This window comes from Chrysochloris asiatica, unplaced genomic scaffold (assembly GCF_000296735.1).
Source record: "Chrysochloris asiatica unplaced genomic scaffold, ChrAsi1.0 scaffold00270, whole genome shotgun sequence".
NCBI classification, from domain to species: Eukaryota; Metazoa; Chordata; class Mammalia; order Afrosoricida; family Chrysochloridae; genus Chrysochloris; species Chrysochloris asiatica.
In genome coordinates this window covers 846,061-851,942 of record NW_006408788.1, presented here as the reverse complement: position 1 = coordinate 851,942, position 5,882 = coordinate 846,061, and positions in this window count along the sequence as shown.

Genomic DNA, 5,882 nt, shown 5'->3' with positions numbered 1-5,882 from the left:
CTTTCACAGCTCTCTCTACTCAGCTGGGTTAGAAATTCATGGCAATGGCATCACAATGATGGGGTTTGAGAGTGAAGTTAACAATTCAGACTGAGAAATGTTGAGGGCAGAACTGTTCCAGTCAGGACAGCATCTCCTCAGACATGTCCACAGGCAGGATTCTCTCTGCCCAGCCCAAATTACAAAACTCTTCTGAGATGACTGGTCAGTGTCCACAGCACCCATCGCTATACCATAAGCCTCAGCCTGAAGACACTGGGCTCTACCTGCATGGGGAGCTAAACTAGCTCCTCCAAATAAATGCCTGGAGACATGCCAGTCTACAAGCAAGCCTTCTGCCACAAGTCACTCAGGTTAACATGCTCTGTGGGCTGGGAAACCGGTTTCACTGCTGTGTCTCAGGATCTTGGTTCTGATGCTCCCCTACCGCTGCTCTGTTTTCACAACTGTATCTCCCTAAGTTAAGGAATTCAAAATACAGGGATCTCAAGGTCCAAAGGTCCAAAGGAACTGAGATCCTCCCTTCTGCTTCTGAGATGGCAAATTTGACCAAATACAATTAGCTTTTTCAACCAATCACATTCAGCCCTGATAACAATCACTCTTGATCGAATCATCTATCTATCAATATCTTCTCCCATCTTTTCTTACCCAGACCAACCAGGAAGAAGTAGATTGGTGGGAGTTTACAAAACTATGAAGAAACATGAAGTGACTCATTACACATTAGTAGTAAATGAAACTTACTTCTCAAGATAATGATGTATATGTTACACTGATAAAATTAAATACAGAATTGAAGAGGACTTCCTAAGACAGTACATCAATTATACACTCATCTTATACTTCCTAATATTAAAAAAAACAAAACAAAACAAAAAACAATGGTGGCAAACACAAGGAGCAATGTTTCCTACAACACAGGCCTGAGAGTGTTTGGCACATATTACACTTAGATTCAGCTAGAACCACGCAGCATAATGGAGAAGGGCATATGTTTGGGCAGCCGAAAGAATTCAGTTCAAACATTACCTCTGATATTTCTACTAGTTGCTGTTGTGTTGTTGGCAAGTGCCACTGAGCTGGCTCCTACTCATAGCAACCCTCTATAAGGTTTTCAAGGAGTGGTTGGTGGGTTTGAACTGTCAACTTTCTAGTTTTCAGTACAGTATTTATCCTACAGCACCACAGCAGACTCCCTTTCTATTAATTATTATTGTTGCTAAGTGCCATCAAGTCAGTTTCAATTCATAGCGAACCTGCATAGGGTTTCCAAGGAGCTGCTAGTGAGTTTGAACCATCTATCTTGTGGTTCAAACTGACCTTGAAGTCAAGAGCTTTATTCCACAGCGTCACACCAGGACTCTCTATAATATATACTTTTTAATCTTGAAATTGGGTTAATCCATATTTTTCAGATCATTGTTTTGCTAAGTGCGGTCAAGCTGGTTCCAGTTCATGTGGTTAAGTGCCCTCAAGTGCCCTTGCAGTCCAGAGTTTATCCTACAGTGCCACACTAGGATAATTCCCATATCTCAGATTATTGTTGTTTTGGTAAGCACTGGCCAGCCAGTTCTGACTCATAGTGACCCTCTCATATTGAGGAGTGACTGATGGATTTGAACCACCAACATTGGGGTTTGTAATCTAGTGATTTTCCCATATTGCCACACCAGGACTCAGACTATAATGAGTGTGGCATATGAGACAGATGCAAAGGGCCTACTATGGCAGTTGACACAGAGTAAACCAACTCAAACTAGATGCCATAGAGCCCATTCCAATTTATGGATGGTGTAAACAGTTAGTGTGGCTGGTTGCTAACTTGAAGGATACTGATATGAAGTTACTCAAGAGGTGACCCTGAAAAAATTCCTGATGATCTATTTCCAAAACACCAGCCATTGAAAACCCTATGGAATACAGCTCTATTCTGTTATACACAAGGTTGGTTTAGCACTTTATAGTGTTGTTGTCATTATATGGTTGTTGTTAGGTGCCATCAAGTTGGTACTAAGTCATAGTGACCCTATGCAAAACAGAATGAAACACTGCCGAATCCTGTACCAACCTCACAATTGTTGCCATGCTTGAGCCCATTGAGGCTGCCACTTGACCAATCTATCTCACGGGGGAGGATGGGGGGCTTCCTCTTTCTCTCATGAGAGACAAAGTTTGGCCATCCTGGCCTCCAAGGAGCACTCTGGCTGCACTTCTTCCAACACAGATCTATTGGTTCTTTTGGCAGTCCATGGCACTTTCAGTATTCTCCTCCAACACCATAACTCAAAGGCATCAATTCTTCTACATCTTTCAAATCCATGGTCCAGCTTTCACATGCATGTTGCTGTTATGTGCCGTGGAGTCGGTTCTGACACATAGCAACCCTGTACAGGGTTTCTGAGGCTGTAAAGCTTTACGGGAGCAGAAAGCCTCATATGAGGTTGTTATTATTAAGTGCCATCAATTTATGATTGCAATGACCACATAAGACAGAGTAGATCTATGAGATAAAGTTTTCTTGGCTGTAAATATTATGAGGGCAGATTTTCAAGACTTTTGTCCTCAGAGCTGCTAGGTGGGTTTGAACTGCTAGTGTAAGAGTTAGCTGAGCACTTAACTGTTATACCACCAAGGCTCCTTATGGCTCAGAAGACGTGCTCAAAAATGACTCCTTATTCATGTTACAGGCCAAAGTTAACCTATAAAAGAGTGACCGAGCATAATGTTCAGCAGCATTCTTACTATGTAGGATTTTAAAACCAATTTTGTTCATTTGTAATTTTGTGTAAATGTAAACATAAGGCAGATATGTTAAATATTGTATAATCAGATTTCTCAAATTAAACTGCATTATGTGGGAAGTGCAGGATAAAGCACAGACCACAAAGTCATTGATTCAAACTCACCAGCCACTCTTTAGAAATCCTATATGGGGTCATGAGTTGGAACCGACTTGATGGCATTTGACAACAACAATAACTCTACAGTCAAAATTAGTAAGGTTACTTTGCCTCTTTAACTTACACACCATAGGGCCAGCCATCACCTGCTTTTATTTATGTTTGCTGTTTTCTCTTGCCTGACATTATTCTCATAAGTACAATCTCCATCAAAAGGGACCAAAACATTGCCTGAATGAATTCTGTTTCCCCTCCCCCACTTCCTGCCACAGGTTAGTCTAATTAGAACTATTATCAGCAAGTTCTAAGGATTAATTTTATAAATGATTAATGAAAGTACTTAATTAAATGAGCACTCCCCGATGCCTCCAATACTGAATGTCATTTCTCCCAAAGAACCGGAATCCATGACTCTTCAGATTAGGCAGTCCATTCTGCATTGGTTTCATCTTCAGTTTCTTTAAGAGACACACTTTGTGGCTGAACAGAAATATTTGTGTGATGAAGATTTTTGGTAACTTTTGGAAGATTATATAGGACTTGAACCCTAGTGTGGTGCTGCAGGATAAGCACTCGACATCTAACCACAAGGTCAGAAGTTCAAACCCGTTAGGCCCTCTTGGAAATCCTATACTGGGTTGCTATGAGTCCTAACCGACCCAAAGGCACACAACAACATATAGGACTTAAGTAGCTTTGGCGGCACAGTCGATCAAGTGTGGAGCTGGTAACCAAAAGGTCAGTGGTTCAAACCCACCAGATGCTCCACAGGAGAGCGATGAGACCGCCTGCTCTTGTACAGAATTACTCCATAGACCCCTCTGCAGTAGTTCCCTTCTTGCCTTTCTCTTCAATTCTGGGGTTGTGGCATAGGTGCCAGCCAAACTACATTGCCCAGACACCATTGCAAGTGACCATGTGACACCAACTGTGGCCAATGCGAAGCAGAAGTCTTCTTAGGCTTTCTGCTGAAGTTGTGCTGTCATTTTAAAGGCTTTGCCCCTCCCTCCATGTTGCTTTTTGTTTCTTTTCACCCTGAATGAAACATGGAAGGACATTTGTGGGCCTTGTGTTATAAATGGACTTCTGGTGTGGCACTGTAGGGTCAGCACTGAACTGCAAACCACAAGGTTGTCAGTTCAAATCCACCAGCTGCTCTTCAGAAACCCTATACAGGGTCACTATGAGTTGGACCCAAAGCAAAGGCACTTAGCAGCAGCAACAACTCCCACTGAAAAGTGGGAGAGTTGGGTCCACACAGAATGCGTCGGGAGATAAACTAGGAGAACTACTTCCAAACAATCAGCATTGGAATCTCCATGGACACACGTGGGGTGGCCAAGAATCAACAGCAACTGCTAAATTAAACTTAGTTCTAGACAAGCATTGTTGTTGTTGTTGTTAAGTGCCGTCGAGTCGGTTCCGACCCATAGTGACCCGGTACAGGGTTTCTGAGGGTGTAAATCCTTACGGGAGTAGAAAGCCTCATCTTTCTCCCGCGGGGCGGCTGGTAGTTTCGAACCGCTGACCTGAAGGTTCGCAAGCATTATTTAGGTTTAAGTCAGTTTCAGTTGTGAAATGCAAAGAACAATGATAATCCAAAATTGCAAATACAATCAAGGAAAGAGGGGTGGACCTAGGACACAAAGCCACGAGATGGCTTATATGTTTGACACAGTAGTTCAAATGAAGTTCCTCAGGTTAAGATTAGTTCAAAACCTGGAAAAGTCTACACTAGTTTTGAGACGAGAGTCATAAACCAAAGCTCAGTTTAATGCAATGCTCTGGTAGCGTAGTGGTTATGAATCGGGCTGTGAACCTTAAGGTCAGCGGTTCGAAACTACCAGCCGCTCCGCAGGAGAAAGATGAGGCTTTCTACTCCCGTAAAGATTTACACCCTCGGAAACCCTATACAGGGTCGCTATGAGTCGGAACCGACTCGGCGGCACTTAACAACAACAACAACATATCATTTTATTGGAATGACTTTCTAGATTTTAAAATCCTGGTGTGGGTTTGTGGGTTAATGTGCTGGACTGCAAAGTTGTTTGAACCACAGGGTCAGTGGTTCAAGCTCATCAGCCACTCCTTGGAAACACTATACAGGGTAACTATCGGTTGGAATCTACTCCATGGAACTTAACAACAATAACATCTTCCTTTCAAGAGGGTTCCTCAAGATGTATATTTTCAGATCTCTTTTCAGGCTTGTTATATTTTAATGTCACTCTGGGCAGTAGTGAATTCTTAGAGTCCTTTGCAAGATGCAAAGCAGGAAGAGTGGGGAACAATTGTCAAGAGAGTCATTATCATCAATATTATGCCTCCTCATGAACGATCCTAGGTGTTACAAGGTAATATGCAAGGGCGTTAAAGCTTTGTGAATCTGAGATTGGCTAATCTTTCTCAATGTTAATACATTCTGGCATGTCCTGGAAACCTAAATTTAGATCATCTCTGTGAGCAGAGATGATTTAACTTTCAATCAGTCTAACAAGCTTTAATCCATGATTGGAGTCCTGGTGTGGTGCTGTAGGAAAATCACCAGACTGCTGATTTGAAGGTTAGCAGTTCAAATCCACCAGATACTCCTGGGAAATCCTATACAGGGTTGCTCTGAATAAGAACTGATTTAAGGGCACTTAACAATAGTCCACTATTGGCAGGAAGCACCACATCTTTTTATTTAGTTGCTACTATGCAATAATCAATAGGAGCTCTGGTAGCGTAGTGGTTACAAATCGGGCTGCGAATCGAAAGGTCAGCAGTTCGAAACTACCAGCTGTTCTGTGGGAGAAAGATGAGGCGTTCTGCTCCTGTAAAGATTTACAGCCTCGGAAACCTGTTCAGGGTCTCTATGGGTCGGAACCAACTCGACAGCACTTAACAACAACAACAGCAATGTGGTAATCAATAACAACACACATTGTCAAACACTTGTGCAGTGCTCTGCATCTCTTGAGCTAATTTAACACTCCT